Source organism: Biomphalaria glabrata, chromosome 3, assembly GCF_947242115.1.
Source record: "Biomphalaria glabrata chromosome 3, xgBioGlab47.1, whole genome shotgun sequence".
In the NCBI taxonomy this organism is placed as follows: domain Eukaryota; kingdom Metazoa; phylum Mollusca; class Gastropoda; family Planorbidae; genus Biomphalaria; species Biomphalaria glabrata.
In genome coordinates, this window is record NC_074713.1 from 39,450,101 (window position 1) to 39,466,479 (window position 16,379).

At 33.0% G+C, this 16,379-nt stretch overlaps 2 long non-coding RNA genes across 3 annotated transcripts in view; one reads left to right on the forward strand and one right to left on the reverse strand.

Annotated features, from left to right (window-relative positions):
• Positions 1–6,495, forward strand: part of LOC129925321 (uncharacterized) — an 11,185-nt gene extending 4,690 nt beyond the window's left edge. For both annotated transcript variants that reach the window (XR_008777120.1, XR_008777121.1), the window contains exon 3: positions 6,386–6,495. This is a non-coding gene — a long non-coding RNA (uncharacterized LOC129925321). The remainder of the gene's footprint in view (positions 1–6,385) is intronic.
• LOC106057952 (uncharacterized) lies at positions 178–14,657 on the reverse strand. Its single transcript, XR_008777119.1, has 4 exons — positions 14,517–14,657; positions 9,910–10,168; positions 7,995–8,174; positions 178–6,483 (listed from the first exon to the last, which is right to left on the reverse strand). It is a non-coding gene; the product is annotated as an uncharacterized LOC106057952 (long non-coding RNA).
• Between the last annotated feature and the right edge of the window lie 1,722 nt (positions 14,658–16,379).

Consider the following 16,379-nt stretch of genomic DNA (forward strand, 5'->3'; position numbering starts at 1 on the left):
TTGTGCTTGGGTCCTACTCCCTGTGTTTATGGGACATTAACTTTACTAAGCTGCCCGGTTTGTCCATTGTGACCTTAAATGCTATTTTTTTTGTACCAATGGGCGAATGCATCAATGAACAAGACTATATCTATAATACAGACATCTCCCCTGAAGTCTTTTATTTACGAAGTGGTGTATTTTTTATGAAAGAAAAAATAAATAAAAAACTTCACTTTTAGAAGATATAAATTAGCAATTGCACCAGAGCTTAGCACAATCTAAAATATCATGTTAACAATCTTAATTTCTTAAGAGCTTTTGCGATCTCAAACGACAGACAGACAACACAAAAGTAATAGCGACATTTCCGTTTTGGAGGCCGCTGATAAACAAGAGATTTGATTGAATTGAAATCACTAATCGTTTAAGAATAACATTATGCATAAGTATTAAAGTGATCATCAAATAAATGACTTCAACTTGAATTGATGTAATATATAGTAAATAGTTTCTTTTATTCTCTATTTCATAGAAACAAATATTCATTATGAGTATGTTTGTATGAAAATAGAAATGACATGGTCATCATAAAAGAGAAAACAAAATTATAAATAATTTTAGAATGAAAACATTGAACTTAGTATAAATACTTCTAATATCAATGTATATGGACATGAAAGTGGAATAAAAAGGAAAAAAAACAACAACATTTTTTTGCACAGATAAGAATAATACCCTCCATGACTTTTGACACATTTGTTAGACATAATCAATAGGATTTGAAAAAAAACAAAACAACTTGATAATACATTTAGGTATTTTACTGAAATTTTATATTGAAACTAATATTTATAGCAACATTTTTTTAAAGACAACTTTCACTCTTTTTCTAATAGTACATCTATTTCTTGGAAGACATTTTATTTCACAACCTTCATTTTCTAATTTAAAACAAAATAATGAGAGAAAATACACAACTTAATGTTTTTCAGCACTAACAGGTCTCTCCTCGCTACCAAAGTCAATTTAATGTTATACCAGCAATTACTAATATCATTAACATATATAAGTGTACAGCTAAAACTTAAAATACCAACAGCAAAACAAGTCAATAATAATTTTAAAAAAACCCTAGTAAAATCTAACAGTTTTAATTCCCATGGCACACACACTAAAGGAGACATTAGATAAATAAGACTAGAAAGAAATTGAAAGCATGAGTAGAACAACAAGTTCAGAAGGGAGGCAATAATGAAGATTAGAATCACAAACCTCTCTCTTTCACTACATATATACATATACACATACTAGACAAGGGCAACATGTTATTTTGAGTATTACTGATCTAGTGGATTATAATTAGATCTATGTCAACAGTGTGAAAGCTCCCTTAACACTTTTTTTGCCAAAAAAATGAAAATAGGGGATGAAAATGGGTTTACCCATTTAGCAGACGTATTGATATCTAATATAAACACTGCGAAAAAAAGGTTTACCAGATTTGTTAAAAAGTTCCATTCTTTAGTTAAACATACATATGATATGAGGAATATTCAAGCCAAGTTTTATCAAGATTGCTCAAACAGTTTTTATTTCTATGCAGGACATACATACATACACAATCCTTACATTCTACTTTATATATTATTATATATATATATACTCAGTATTTGGCAGTAACATTCCTTGTAACTGTTCTGGAGGACAGTTAGTAGAAAAGTTTAGTCTATTAATATCATCATCAAAAACCACCCAACCAGTTGAGCATAGTAGAAGCCAATACAACATTTTCCTCAATGAAGAAGACAAGTTATATGAAGAAGACAAGTTATATGAAGAAGACAAGTTACATGAAGAAGACAAGTTACATGAAGAAGACAAGTTATATGAAGAAGACAAGTTATATGAAGAAGACAAGTTATATGAAGAAGACAAGTAATGCTGCTCTCATTTGCAATAGAAGAAGAACCTAAAAACAAAAAGACATTTTACTGCACCAAGCTCAAATGCAGGACCAAGATTTATGAGCAGTTCCATTAAAAATAAAGTACCCCTTTAAGACCTTGTGAAAGTTGGGTGGACTCAGGGGCTCTCAGTTTTCACTGAGATTTGAACCCGAGATCCCCCTGAGCCACCACCCGAGCAGCTACATTATTATGAAAAATGAAGCTATAAATGATCCGAAAATATTACTTAAAAATTTGAGGCATGACACACTTATTGGCAAAACAGCATAAGGTCTAGCAGAAAAGAACCAATGAAACATTAGTAAAGATAAATAAGGCAGAGCCACAAAGAAAGATGAAAACAACAGTGAAAAGCTGATAAACTGCTGCCTGGTTTTGTGGATGCATACAGCATCGTCCTGCATGGGGTAAAATTTGCAGATAATGTAAAAGAACCATTTTGCAGCCAAATGAAGAATCAAAGGCATAGGAAGAATATTACAAAGAACTCTCAAATTCAATAAATGTGCAAAACATTATACGAGACGGTATAATTCTAGATTAAAGGTCAACAGATTTCAACTGGATACAGTGAGGCTTCACTGGCAGATAATAAAACAGCCTTACCTAACTGTCATAACATACCGCTTGCATTGCAAAAGAAAGTGAAAGAAATAGCAGTACTGGTAAAAAGAAAATATTAATTCCAGTCAATTAGCAAACTGACAAGTAAGTCAGGCAGTAGTCCAAAAAATGAATGGCAATTAAAGGATTTCCATAGACCTGAGACATTTGAACACAGTTTTGAAAAGGGGATATCATAAAATACCAATATTAGATGATGTAATGCAACAGTTCTTAAATAAGAAAATATTTTCAAAATCAGACAACAAAGAAACTAACTTGGATTGTTCATCTGAATGAAAATTCTAATCTCTTTGAAAACTATCATTACAGCATTTGGGTGTTTCAGATGGTTAAGACTTCTCTTTGGGATTAGTGTAAGTGGAGAAATATTCCAAAAAAAAATGAACAGAATCATTGTTAGGATTAGAAGGATGTACTAATGTAGGTGATGATATTGTAATTGTGGGATGTGGCCAGTCCAAAAAGAAAATGTGAAAAGGATCACACTGAGAAACTGAAGAGACTAAGAGATGCAAAGAATAGTGCATTTGGTGAAATGAAGCAAAGTGTAGAAAAACAATAACAGGTTTCCAGGGACAGTGTCTTTGCTATTCTTGACATAAAGCAATCAGATAATGGGAAGAAAATTGTAAGCAAAAATGCAGTACCAGTATTTGTCAAAATATTTGTCAAGCAGGGTTCAGACCAGGGACCATTAAGTCTATTGATCAACAGTCCAAAACGAATATCACGTGACAAAGCAGCCATCCTGCATGACAATATAATGACATTAAAAATATTTGTACTTACTAGGTAACAGGATTGATGTGGCACATTTTCCTGAATAAAAGGAAGAATCATTGAAGTACAATAATTATAGTCATGTCACTTCAGATGACGAGATAATGAAACAGATGTAGACATGTTGCACAATTAAAGTATGAGTTTCATTAATATTTCAAGAGGTTTTCTCTTGATTGTTCCTACCTCAGACCTAGACCAAAGTGAGAAGATCCCCTTGTATTGCTTTGATCTTAAAAAGAAATTATTGCTTCAACTCAACAGAGCCACTCATTTGTTAATAAAATGACAAACTAGCTGCATTGAGTAAAATACAAACTGAAAATGATTAAAATACTGGTATATACCAAAAATATTTCACCTTCAGACCTTACAATCAATATGACAAGATGATATGTAAAGCTCATTTATCTGTTAGATGGTTAATGAGAATGTAGCATGACCAGCACCATGACTAATCACCTTTATTTTTCTCAACTAATTACCGATTAGAGTCTTCACTGGGATTCAAAATCATGACCCTAGGGCACAGAAGACAAGACCTCATATACTAAGGTAAACCAATATCCATACTTGTTTAGAGCAAAGAATATTCATGATAGCATTAGCGTCAGGAAAAGAACATTTTGACTGGAATGATATTTTGTAATAGAATTTCGACAACAATTTTTAAATCCATTATGAACACTTAGGAAACAATTTACAAAGCTACTGATAAAGTCATTAACCCATTAGCCTCTATTTCCAGTTTTAAAAACACTACCTCCTACACAAAGAGAAATAACACTGAGTTTTACATAAGTAAATGAAAAAAGATTTGTACATTGAAAAAAAAAAACTTTAAAAAATATAAAATATGTCTAGTTTCCTAGTTTAAAAAAAAAAAAAACTTTTAATAGTTATAACTCTGCCATGTGCACCGCCATCCAAGCTAGAAGGTGCGCACTGTGATAAACTAGACTGAGAAGGATGTCAACATTAGGAAGAGAAAGGAAAATGACTTCTGCCCAAGTAGAGAGCCAATATGGAGAAATTGTGCCTAAGATAGTTGTTGTTTTGTATACTTGTGATGTCGTGTAAATAAACGTCTATGTCTCGTTGAGTTGCCTCACTTAAGTTATTACAATATCTTTAGCTTAAAAAACACTAATTTTCCCATGTTGGCCTTATACAATGTGATATCTGCACATTCATAAACAATTTTTCTCTCTCGAACTCGCTCTTTATATAAAAAGAGTCACTACAATTGACTTCCTATTATTAACAAGACAGGATGAGCTCTTCTTGTATATGAAAGTTTAAAAACTGTTGCTTATGCCCTAACATAACTTACAACATTAGGCATCTACTACCCTAATAAGTGCTATTAGGTTAAAATACTTTTGCAAAGCTTTTACCTAAATTGCAATTGGATGAAATTTTAACTTAAAAATAAAATAATAATAAAACATATTATCACATTTTTACAAAATGATAGTTAATGTAAATCTATAAAATTTTCTTCAATGCTAAATCTTTTACCATAATTTTAGAAGTTACAGCAAATAAAAAAGCATATTAGTTCCGGGTTGGGGAGAAGAACTTTTGATATTCATGTTAAACATTTCAAATAATTTCTATTATGAATATTATTTTTACTCTACCACAAAATTTATTAAATAAAAATATTAATTTCAATTTAAAAAAAAAAATACACATAAATATCGTAATAATTTACACATGAAAAACTTCAGAGATTCCACAAAAAGTAAAGGATTTTCTAAACCCTAAGTGTTTGTGGTTTAACAATGAGTAGTGTCTATCCACAAAACATTTGAGAGACACTCTCAGATCCATCCACAAGTTTTGTTCAGCAGAGACAATTATTGGCTTAGCAATCTCTCTAAGGCCATTTCCCACAAGAGGAAATAAAATCTCAGCAGCTTTAAAAAACAAATTATCCTGGTATAGTGCATGCCAACAGGTGAATAACCTCTTTAAATAACTGATGATGAAACATGCTAATTTTGATTAGTTCACACAATTTTCCACTTAAAAGAATTGATTAATAATGAATTATTATCATATTATTACTCTGAGTGCAAGTTGCATAGATGTTGATACCATTATTTTCAAACCAGTAAAAGGTTATATAATAATGTAGTTTAATTAATGGCAATGTCTTCAATTTGAAAGATGGATGAATAATGCAGTGTTTCCAAGGTTTCACAAACCCAGTTGCGACCTAGATATTTTTCCACATCTGATGCAGGAAAAGACATTGTTCACTGGGGTCTATTTATGTTTTTCTTTTACATCCTCTGTGCCATTTTCTACAAGGACTTTCTCTGGGACCTCAAATGTGTATCCTACCACCTTAGTGAGAGCTCTCAAACTGTCTTTTCTTTCTGCTGCCTGCTACTTGCCTCTATGCAAGTGTAAAATGGCGCATGAATTGGTGTTTATAGCATTTACAGTGACACTTCTGTCACGATGTCCTCCTTAAAGCTCACCAAAGAGGATCCCTTTAGGCATGTGGTCAGCCCCCATGCAGGATAAAAGTCAGACCCAATACAGGTGTTAAATAAGTAATGCTTCTATACTGTCCACATCAGCCTCCAACAGAACATGAATATTTGTAAAGTAGTCCTGTCAGCGAATGCCCATTATAGAGTCTCAGAACCATAATAAAGTGTGGCAAGAACCACTTTTTGGTAGACACTAATTTTTGTAGGCAGCTGGAAGGATTTATTCTGCCTCTCTCTCACTTGGAGGCATACAAAAGCTCTACTTGCCTTAGCAAGTCGGTTATCAACATCTCTTGAAAAAATTTAGTTACAATAAAATAAAATGCATTAGCATTTTTTGCGTTGGTTATTAATTCTATTTTTTTTTTCAAAACAAAAATATATATCTATATAATATAATATATAATATAAAGCTGCTATTGTCATGACAAAAAAAAACAACAAAAAGGCCAATAGGCCTTTAAAAATTATCAACAATATAGAGACCTATTAAAAGTGCAATAATTAAAGTGTATTTCCCAGGTCCTGAGACTTCACCAGCATTTATAGAAGAATGAACAGATGGTGGATCTATTGGAAGAGTTAAACTCTGTAAACTTTCAGTGAGTTTTGGAATAGACCTAGAAGTGAAAACCAAAATTAAAAAAATGAAAGCTTTAATAGATGAACTAATGGCTAATTTTAAATCTGCACGAAATAATGTTAAATATTTATACCGTTTATTTATGTGATAAAAAAGACAAAGTCAATGGTTGATGCATGCTTTAGAATTCTTACTTAATGCTTAACCACACATACTTGATAACTTAAAACACCAAGTATTTATAATCTCATGATATTTTGCACATATCTGTTATATAAACCAAATGGTGACAAGACAGATAGTTAGTGCAGGTAACCTTTGTCAATTAGCAAAACATGTGCTTAGCAACAAAACTTCCTATCTCATGACTTCTTAATATCATCCATCTTCTAGATCTCTACTATTTCTGCCTTTGATCTTGCCCAGAGCCAAGTTTAGGTGCCATTCCTATCCTAACCTTCAACTGTTTGTAATCTGCTTTGCACCTTTGATTCCTAACTTTAAAATTTACTTAAAAATTAATTTACAATGTGTTAGTTTACAAGTTGATAGGAGTTTGCATATTTTACTAAGTCTAACCAAACAAGTTCTCAAATTACAATTATCTTCAGTACAATGAAAAAAAAAAAAAAGCTTAAAATTGAGTTTGTATTTTCTGTTCTACGCAAGACATAATAAGTGTAAAAGCACAGCACTTTGTCATAAAAAAAGTGAGAGTGACTAAAGTGATTTGGAAGAATTACACACAATTAACACCAAAAAAGAAGATCTATATAACAGTGAGTAAATATTTACTTACTCTAAGTGTGTTTATAACATAGATTGTAATATCTTATTAAGTCCTATTTTGAAAACTACAATTCAGATCCTAGATGTCTCAGAAAAAGTACCACAATTAGTTTCTCCCTTGAATGCAATGTTGGTTCAAGAAAAGACTTATGCTAGAACAACGGCAATTTTTTAAAAAATTAGTTGAGACACAATATAAAATATGAACCAGCACAGTACTTTCTCAGAATGCAATCATTAATTATAATGAAATTATATAATTTATTGAAAAAAAACAACAACAAACAAACAAACACTAAATTCTTTTCTCAAAAATAAAGCTCTAGCAACTTTTATGATTTCAGATGCTACCTGAAAACAAAGAGTTATTTATAAAACTGGAAATAGTACCTCTATTGGGTTAAGAAGGTATAGGTTGTGGTAAAAATGTAATTTGACTGTAGGTTCTTAATTATTTTCTTTTCAAAAATTCAATTTAAAAAATAAAATCATTTATAAAGATTGTATTCATGAGCTTCAATAAAATTTAAAATAATGCAAAAGTTGAGCAGAAAGTTTGAGGCTAAAATATGCTTTTTAAAAAAAAAATTCAGTGCAGAAGAACATTGGCCAGCTTTTCATGTTGGGGATGGTTATGAGAGCCCAATCAGAATGTTTCTTATGCTGGAACACACTACTAGATTTTAACTAGAAGTTGTTGATTTAAAAACAAAGCAGCTAAAACACTATTTTTTTAAAGCAAAAAAAGTAATTACTTACTGACACAACAATGTGTTAAAGTTGAGCAATTCCATGTCATTTCCACATTCTTCAAATGTAAACCAACAATGCAGATATTCACAACGGTATATTCTTCCACCATCCTGACTGATATAAGCTTCACAATTGTTTTTTTCCATTAGCCCTATAGCAAATGTATCTTCAGGACCTGTAGTTGAGCTAGAACCAAATAATAAATTTATAGTGGTGCTTTTAAGTAGCAGAACTGATAAAATTTAAGTAAAAATTGAAAATAAAAGGGTTCATATCAAAGGTCTTTAAGTTTATTCAGTAAATAAGGAACTAAGATACTTATAAAAAATAGAAAATCCATTTTTAAGTCCTCAATTCTCCAGTTCTTTTGAATGCACTAATATCTAATATGAAGCATCATTTTTCAAGTCAATACTTGATAAAATTAATTATCAGAAAATACAATTAAACATTGCAATAAATCCAGAATAAATGAAGAAACTAATAGTAAATAAAATAAATGAGAAATGGACAAGCTCTCATCTGAATCACAAGAAAGATGATGCCTATTATAAGCAATCCCGTCAAGATCAAAGTTTAATCTTTCAACTCAGGACCAGACACAACAGAATGAGACAACATATGTATCGGAAGCTCAAAATTGGAACCAGTGAAATCTGCCAATGTGGACTGTCGCCAGAGAATGCTGACCATGTGTGTGAAACTAAAACTGCTCTCTTTACCAAGAGGCCTTACAAGACACTGGCCCCAAAACACTCCAATAAAAAGAAAACTATATGGAGAGCTCCCTGATTTTGGAAACCACTGCACAGTTTATCTCATATATTGGTCTAGTCATCTGAATGCTCCAACATAAAAATTAGAACAAGGGAGAAGAAGAAGAAATCAGAAAATAAATGGAGAAATTCAAAATCAACACCATTCAACCAGTCTTAATGAAACTTGTCATAAACATTCCTTAGATAATAGCTGAGATCGTAGGATGTGTATAGTTATAAACACAGGGCTCTTAAATTTAAAAAAATATTACTTTTTACACAAACAAGACTTTATCAACTCCCCTGGCAGGGATCGGAGCCAAATGTTTTTTTTCCCTGTATTCAGAACTATAAAAACTCTGAGGTGTCTACAATGCAATATCCTCCAACTGAACCTCACAAAAACCTTCCCTAGCTAAGCTCACAGAACTCAGTGACTGTAGTTGAATCTGAAAATCTTCAAAACCTTCCCTGGCTAAGCTCATAGAGCTCTGTGACTGTAGTTGAATCTCAAAACCAACTCAGGCTTCGCTTCATAGGAATTTGGTACCGGTAATTGTAGTTTTGCTTTTTTTTTTATTTTGGGAAGGGGAAAGTCCTCAACCCCTTCCCCCCAGATATACTCAGAATTTGGTGTCTAGTTTTGATTTAATTTTTTATTGAAAAAAAAAAAAAGGGATGGGGGTTGTTTTAACATTCCCCCCCCCCCTTTAGCTATGCTCATGGGGTTATGGAATCCATCTGGCCCAAGATAAAAACGATTTCTCCTTTTCTTTTGTTCCTGAGATCTGAGATAATGCAGTTAGGTAGGTCATTTATGTAAATTAGAAACAGTAGGAACACTAAAGTTAACTGTTACTGGTGTTGAATTGGAACTGTTTATTATTAAAGCTTGTTCTCTACCTATCATGAGATTCTAAGTCTAATAGGACCAGTAAAACCAAAATATTTCAATTTTTGTAGCAAGCTATGTTGGTATATATATACATATGTTTTTACTAATTCAATTAGAAAAAAACAAATTAAATGTAATATTTAATAACAAAAATTAGTGAATAATTCCTTTTGACTAAGCTTGGAAAAAAAAACCATTAGTGTTTATAGTTTGAAAATATTTAAATAGCTTCTTTTTTGTTGTTGTTGTTGTTTTACAAACTACTTACTTGCAGAAAAAACTTTCCTTTGCAAAATTTATTTCAGAGGAATTTTTATCGGGACATTTTCTAAATTTTATCCACTTTTCACAGTCATCTAGTTTGCAGAGATAAAATTCTTTCATGTCTATAGAATCATTCTTATTGCACCTGGATATTGGTACCAAGCTTGATACATGTTGGCTTTCTAGCACTGGTAAGAGGTGGATGAGAGCAATTATGAACTTCAACATGATTGCAGAGTCAAGAAGACGTCTTCATATATAACCTTAGAAAAACAAAAACATGTTACATAAGAGTGCATTTTCATAAACTGGTTAATAAGAAATTAAAATAATTGTCAGATTGATTTGAACTTTAAAATTAATCAAAGGTAACATTTATAGATCCAATAAAAATAAATACAATTTCTAAGGCAATCATAAGATTCATTTTGAAGGCTACAGAATTTTTTATTTGATGTTCAAAACCCTAAAAATAAGCAATTCTGCCAACATCCCACCCAGAACAGAAACAATCATCAATCATACAATGTGATATGTCCACAGAAAATGTAGGCCTTATATTTATAAAAGCTATCTTATAATCAAGTTGACTGTCACCCAAAACCTATAAAATGTGATCCTTTAAAGGCTTTTAAAAATATTTATTAAAGGAACATTGTAGATCTAGAGTAGATCTAAATGGTTGCAAAATTAACTGACTTTTCACAGTTATAATTTTATATGTGAACTATTTTTAATTAGCTTTAGTGTAAAACTAGAGTCTAGACACTAGATTTATAGACTTTTTGAAACTTTTTCTCAGCCACGTGAAAATTATCTTCACTACATTAATGACATTTAGTCTATATGGCCTCCTTCAGTCGCGAAAAGCGACTATGAATCATCTCATGGAAATGAGATGAATGCCTGGGCATTAGCTGTGGTCGGAACGATGTCGCCCACACATCAGTTCCCCCCACTCCACGCAGCTGATGTATCCAAAGGAACAGCAGTGCCGATACAGTTTGGGGTCAGCGGCGTCGCAGGTTCTGCCAGAGTTTTCCTTCTCCTAGGTGGGTAGCCAGCCATGGCTAATGAGCCCCTCCTGCCCAAAGCTTACTGGTTAAGGTGCCTGTTAGCGAGAACAGTTCCGCCGGACTCAAAATCTGAGCCACACGTGAAGGCCAGGAGTTGGACTGGTTGTCAGAGGCTATTTGAGACGCATGCCATTAGGAAGCATTTTATAGGTAGTGGAGTGCTTACATCCATAACCACTTCCGCAATGACAACCATTTAGTCTAAATCATGGTAAATCTAGCATGGATTATCATAGTGATAGTGCCAGGATCGAGGCTGTAGACTATGATAGTATGACTATAGTTACTATAATAGTATTAAGTATGTAGAGTAAGCTACATCTATCGAACACCTCCAAACTCTGTACTTCTCGAAACCCCTACGATATTATTATGAAATCTTATTTATTTTGAAGATTACAGCAAAAATACTACATTGGTACAGCGCATGAACCATTTTCGTTTACTTTCTTCGTGTTTGGTTGATTTTCTAATAATAGCAAGGTTCAAGTTCATAAAAAAGTTCATAGGTATGTAAACTTACATTTTTTGACCTTTTGGGAAGAAGGAGCTTATGTTAGGCTTAGTGCTATTTTTAATGTTGAATACTGTCTTATCAAGATGAAATTCGATTATTAGGCTTCTACATAGATGGGGACACACGTGTGCTCTATTAAAAATGGCATCTATTGACCCCATGAATATTAATTAGAGGGTTTTTAGTGGGTGTTTGATTCTAATGGGTATTTTGATAATGGACATTTTATCGTAACTGAAGTTATCGAACATACTATTTTTAGAAAAAAAAATCACAACTTATTAACTCTTTCTCTCCTAACTGACAATACCAACGTTGATTCCACCAGAATGTGGTAAATAATTACGGAGAGAAAGAGTTAAAAAATAATGAATCTTTAATTTAAAAGATACGGATGAAATTGTGAATTAAAACTTTCAAAATTATTTTTTTTTAGACTTGTCACTACTACTCACGTAGGCCTATATTTTGGATTGGTACTAAATTGTCTTCAAATGGCTTGGATAAGACATCATTTTCCAATATTTGAACGATTGCGCAACATACAGACACATCAACACAGTACAAAACCATGGCTACTATAGTGAGAACAATATTGCGGGGAAAGGGGGAGGAGCCAATTATTAATAGACAGGTTCCATCGGTCAAGGCGCCAATTAGGTCACCAACACCAAGCGTATTTAATACGCTGTCATAAAACATAATTTACAAGCTTATACAGCTTATAGCTTAGGCCTTAGACCACAAGAAATATAAAGCACTGACAAAGGGTCCCATATTTACCATATTATATTATATCTACCATAGGGTCTTAGTCTTAGCCAAAACTTAGGGACTTAGGCTAACTTGACTTATGACATTTTCAAGTCTTAACAAAATACGGCACTGGTTGGAATTGAGTGTGACTCTGTGAGATCATTTTTTAACTAGATGGGCAGTATGTAAAGTGTGAAAATGACTAAGACCTCTCTGTCTTGACATTGCGTAAAAAGAAAATGATATAAATAACAAAATTTTAAGATTATAACACTTTTAAAACACCATTCATCTAATGTGTTCGATAGTTTCTAAAGATGTTCGATAGCGCTAGAAAAATGTTTGAAACTTTAAGCTCTTGAAAGCATCGACCTGACACACTTTAACATCGAATATAATTTTAACTATGAGTAGTAATAGAATAAAACATATAGATCTACTTTTTAAGAAAAATGGATGAGGAGTTTTTCCTAGGGCTAATCCTTGTGGAGATACACTAATTCAAACATAACAAATGTCGGCGACTAAGCTTAACTTGTTCGATAGATGTAAGTTACTATGTAACTACATTCTATATATAATATAATAACTACTAAACTAGACACTAGTCTATATCAAAGAAATCAAAGACAAGTCGACAAGTCACACAAAAAAAAACAACAACACTCAATAATTTAAAAATCTTCTCAAACTCAATGTCACTGAGTAACACACAATCAATTTCATTAATCATATAGTAGATTCTATTCTTATATAAGGCACAGCACATCACATTCTCCTTCAAGAAACGCATCGCTTTTTTTGTTTATAATTCATTTGTTTTTATGTTTGGAGCTAAAAACGATGTTTCGGGACTGCGCACGTCCAATTTTAGATAAGTTCCTGAATTTTTGTTCCGCTTTTCCAAAGCAAAGGGCAGTTTTTTAGATTCTCTGTAACCATGTATGTATAGCTATTGTTTCAACCTCCCCCAGCAATTCATACCCATATAAGGGATGAGGGCTATATTATGAGCCTGTTTGATCGTAGGCTGATGGATATATCAAAATAAGCTTCCAAACATCTTTAGAAAGACACCCCAATCACATTTATACTGTTTATACTGTTAGCTGTTAAATAAAATTTAAAAAGGAGGTGTTTCAACGAATAATAATGAATTTAACACATTCTCCTGTAGTAAACAAGGCAAAATCATAATAAGAAATATTATTGGGATTAATAAATCTATGATTTTTTCAATGAATAAACATGACCTAGATCGAGATATCTAGAATATATAATTTATGAATGAAAGAAAAAGTGTGGGCTGCTAATTAGAAGCCAGAGACCATGCCCACTGCAGGTGATCACGCCAGGCGAGCGCTCGCGGTGAGGAGAGGTATAGGCCTACACTAAGCATGTAGTGTCACAACCTATCATCATACAGGCAGTGGAGGGAAGGGGGAGAGAGTCATGAAAAGAATTATAAGCATCTATGGGAGGAGGGGATGTTAAGGTGTAACAAAACGAACATCCAAATTATGAAAATAAGAGGGTCCTTGGATGGGAATTAAAAGAAAGAGACAGAGAATACATGTAGCCTAGTTGAAAATATCATGTTTATTAAATTATAATAATTAATTTATAGATCTATAATTTATATAGATTTATTTCTGTCTGTTTCTACACATAGATTATATAGGTAGGCATATATAAATAAACTATAAACAATATATATATATTAAATATATATATTTATATATATAGTTATTATATATATATAGAGAGAGAGACAGAGAGAGAGGCAATATACTATAAATACATATTGCCAAGTGAATCTACTTCTTTTAATACAATCTAAATAATTTTTAATTAACACAGATATAATTTATTAACAATAACATAGACATATATCTAGGTGTTTCTTAACGGTGCTCAATGTGCGCTAAAGGAGAAAGCACAAAAACTGCGTTTATTATAGATCTAGGAGCATGAAGTGACCTGATTGATTTTAAAATAAAATCTTGACTATGAGTGGTAATTCAAAGAAACAAAGCTATTTTTATAGTCCTTTAGTTGCAGAATAAGAATCTGCTTTCAATTTTTTTTTGTAAGTTAAACCGTCACCAAATAAAAAAATAAAATAAAAATTTGACCTAGTAACCTAGTTCCCGAATACGGTGTGCCTAATATAAGAATCTACTAATTACTAATAATACCCGGTAGTGATATGAGCTATGATTAGAGTTGACATTAGAAAGAGATAAAGTAACGTCAACGAACCGCTGAAAAATCTAGATTCTAGATAGATTATATTAGATCTATAGCTCTAGACAGTGATTCTTTAAAATAATCTTGAAACTTGAAGATGATAAACAAATTGAACTTTCATACTTTGAACAAACGGTAAATCCCTGTGTTAAACAAAAATAAAACTGAGAAATGATTATAAAATAAATCTAGATCTATCTATTCTAGATCATTATTAGCGGAGCACTTGATGATGGTTTGGTCGCTTTTTAATTTTCTTTTCTCACAAAAGAGTTACCTTTTTAACACTCTCGTTATAAAAGAGCTCTAGATCTAAATATTTGTACCATAGACGATAAATATTTTATGTCTATGATTTGTTAAAATGTTTTCGGATGTTCCTTCAGAGTTGAAGATAATTACTTCCTAGTTGAAACCTCCCGCAGGACGACGGGGGATGGGAGCGGGCAGGGTTTGAACCCTGGACCATCGATAAATCTGAACGACAGTCCAGCGTGCAAACCGCACGACCAGGCAGCCATCCCGACCAGGCAGCCATCCTGTACCTTTGTACCTTGTATCTCGTCTTAAAAACTCTGAGGCCTCATTCAGTCTCGAAGCGACGAAGGATTATCTCATAAAAATGAGATGAATGCCTGGGAATTAGATCTAGCTGATGGGAATTAGATCTAGCTGATGTCGAACGATGTTGCCAACACAGCAGTTCCCCCATCTCAACGTCGACGATGTAGGGCCTCTTATACGTATTCAAAAGAACGCCAAGTGCCGATACAGTTTGTGGTCAGGCTTTGCCGGGGTGTAGAACCGTGACCTATGTCGAAGGTGCCGGTAGAACTATGTGTGTGCTGCTGCTAACTGCCTAAGGGGTCGACGGTCCTAATTGATTTTTCCTCAGCTTTCCAAGCTTTTTCCAAATTTGGGTATAGCTGCAAGGCAGCAGAGGTTTGAATTCAGAGTTTTCCTTCTCCTATACGGGTAGCCAGCCAAGGATAAAGTAAAGAGTCCCTCCTGCTCGAATTTTTCATCCTACTTTACGGAAAGTGTATGGAGTGACCGTATCAAGTATCAAGCATTCACAGTTGACACTACCATTATGTGCATGATGTCTGTATACAATGTGTTGTATGGCTGCCTGGCCGTAAGGTATGCGCACTGGACTTTCGTCTGGGTGGCCTCGATGGTCCCCGTCGTCCTACGTAGTTCCAGGGTGAACACTGAGAAAGATTTGACAAACATATGCCTAGCTTTTTAACTTGTATGCCTTCAATTAGATCTAGGCTGCTAGATGTAGTCCCAAAATATACTTACTATAGTTAGTCCTACATTAGAATTGAAAAAAAAAAAAAGAAGAAAGTTGTACATGTTTCATTGTTCCTTAAGAGTTGTTGATAATTTACTTCCTAGTCTAAACCTCCTGCAGGACGACGGGGTATGGGAGAGGGCAAGGTTTGAACCCTTGACCATCGAAAAGTCCAAATGACAATCCAGCGCACAAACCTCACGATCAGGCAGCCTGAATTAAGTAGAGGGATTTAAAAAAAACTAGATAGAACTAGCTTTAGGGAGAAAAAAATGTGTCTATGTTTTTAAAGCACAAAGATATATAGGCCTATAAAAAAAAAAAAAAAAAACTTTTTAGAATTTCTCTTAGCTTGCAAATTCTTCATGGAAACAAACAAAAACCTGGACTTGGATCTCGAAAACAGCTCTAACGATTTTCCTATTACAACTGGAAGCCACGCTAATTAGCTTAATTAGTCAAACATGACATAGGCCTACTATGATGTTTTAATTAGAATTTGGATTTGTAAGCATTTTGTGGATTTTTTAAAAAAAGGTTGATTAAATAGCAAAGATGGCATTTAGGTCAATATA